Genomic DNA, 2,446 nt, shown 5'->3' with positions numbered 1-2,446 from the left:
GCACGGCTTGAACAGCGGGCATTTATTCCCTCACAGCTCTGGAGGCCCGAAGCCCGAGGCTAAGGTGTGGGCAGAACTGGATTTTTCTGAGGCCTCTGTCCTCGGCTGGCACGTGGCCGTCTTCTCCCCGTGTCCTACGTGGTCCCTTCCTGTGCACGTGCTCTTAATGTCTCATGTCCCAGTCTCCTCGGCTTACGAGGACTTCAGTCGGAGACGGTTAGGACCCACCATCAGGGCCACATTTCAGCGAAATCCGCTCTTTGGAGGCCTGTCTCCAAGGGCAGTCACAGTGTGAGCTGTGGGGCGTGAGGACTCCAGCATCAGGATTCTGCAGGGACACAGGTCAGCCCGTGACCACGAGTGTGGGGCTTGGCTTGGGCAGGTTCTGGGGGTGGACGATGGAGATGGCAGTGGCGACCGTGAATGTACTCGGCACCAACGGACCGTACGCTAAAATATAATTAAGATGGTTCATTTTGTGTGTGTATATTTTACCACCATAAAAAAATAGAAATAAATTTAAGAAGGGAGGGGAAAACAGGGTGCATGCGACAGTCAGGGGGCCGTGGGGCCAGGGCGCCAGGGCCAGGGATGCGTGGCAGATAGGACAGCAGGAAGCAGGAAGCTGCCGTCTGACCAATAGTGCGGGTTCTGAACTGGGGGTCTGAGCGGCCTGTGAGTTCAGGCAGGAAGTCCTCACCCTTTCCATCTGTGAAATGGGCGCTGCCTTCATTGTTACCATGACAGCTGCCTCACACAGGCGGCAGGAAGGATTGAGGCAGCTACCTGAGCTGTGTGGCCCCCTGTTCTCTGGGAGCTCTTTCTTTTTTTTGTGATTTTCAAGTAATGGCATCAGCTGCTTTCAGCCCGAATAAGGAAGCCGCAGCAGCCAGCCCACTGTTTCTATAGCGACCAATGTCCTTCAGGGACGGAAAATGTGGAGAGGGACCCTAAGAAAAAACAAGGGAAAATGAACAGCCCAGACACGTGGCAGATAATAAAACCCAGGAGAGACACCCCGTGACCTAGTTTCCCCGCGGCTGCGCCGAGATTTCCGGCGAGCACCCTTCACTATCTTACCTGTCCCGTTGTCGTCACTAAAAGCTGTAAAGTGAGGTGACAGAATGCAACACTTCACCTGGTGAAAGGCTGACACCGAAACACAGCCGTGAGGATCAGGAAAGGGGGAAAAAGCCCAGAAAGTTCCGAGCCCCTTCAATCTCACTCCCGGCCGCTTGGGAGAAGTCAGCCTGGGGACACACCTGTCCTTTTCTTTCTTCCTTGGAAGCAAGGAAGGCGTCCCGGCTGCGCGGACAGGCCTCGCGCTGGCTCCTCGCCTCCCGGTCCTGTGATCTTGGGCAAGCCCCTTAACCATTCTGTGCCTCACCTTGCTAAGCTATAGAATGGGGAGAGGATTCCCACGTCCGACAGCGGTCGGAAAGGGTTCGATGGGGTGATCCCTTCAGGTCCTCAGTAAAGACGGGCTGGTGATGGGGCGCCTGGGTGGCTTAGTCGGTTAAGCGTCCGACTTTCGCTTGGGTCATGATCTCGCGGTTCATGGGTTCGAGCCCCGCGTCGGGCTCTGTGCTGACTGCCAGCTCAGAGCCTGGAGCCTGTTTCAGAGTCTGTGTCTCCCTCTCTCTCTGACCCTCCTCTGCTCACGCTGTCTCTCTCTCTCTCTCTCTCCTAGAAATAAATAAAAAAATATTTAAAAATTAAAAAAATAAATAAATAAATAAATGTATACAGCCCTCTAATCATCAACCAAGTGAGATCTTTGAATCCGCGCTCCTCTGGCGGGTGGCCCCGAGGGCACGTCCGCCTCCAGACTGCCCGACAGGTTGGCCGGCAGAGAATTCTACCTGATCCCAGTCGGACGTGGGGTGGAGCAGGGGACTGTTCGCTCTGGGCCCTCCACCGCGGCCCGTCTGGCATCCTACGCATGTCACCTGCCCCGGGATCCGTAAGCATTTGCACCTTCAGCTCTCGGTCCGGTCCACCCTCAGCTGCAGCAAACAACTGAGGCTGCATGCTTCCGGCACCATCCGTGTTCACTAAGTACCTTTCCTGGAACCGAATATACATTTCTGGGGCCTTTGCTGAACCAGCAAGAGGGAAAAAAAAAGTATGAAGTATGGCGATCTCTTCGTACAATCTGATTACAAAAACAAACATCTCATATTAAGCCTGACGGAAGGGCTGAATTGGGGGTCTGCCAGCTTTTGGCTTGAAACGAAGTAGGAATGTGTTGTTTAACTTGCATCCCACAAGCAGGAACCTTATTTATATCTCTCTGAAATGCTTGCTCTCAGAAAACCCAGAGAGAGAGAGAGAGAGAGAGAAAACAAACATGTGTCATAAAATAATTGCAGATCTAGTTTATCCAACATTCCGCAGTGTCTATTCCAAGGTAGACCTCGCCGGGGCTCCGGGCCAGGACCTCAGG

This window comes from Hyaena hyaena, unplaced genomic scaffold, assembly GCF_003009895.1.
Source record: "Hyaena hyaena isolate Hyena2069 unplaced genomic scaffold, ASM300989v1 scaffold_316, whole genome shotgun sequence".
Taxonomy (NCBI): domain Eukaryota; kingdom Metazoa; phylum Chordata; class Mammalia; order Carnivora; family Hyaenidae; genus Hyaena; species Hyaena hyaena.
Note: the sequence above shows the minus strand (reverse complement) of the source record.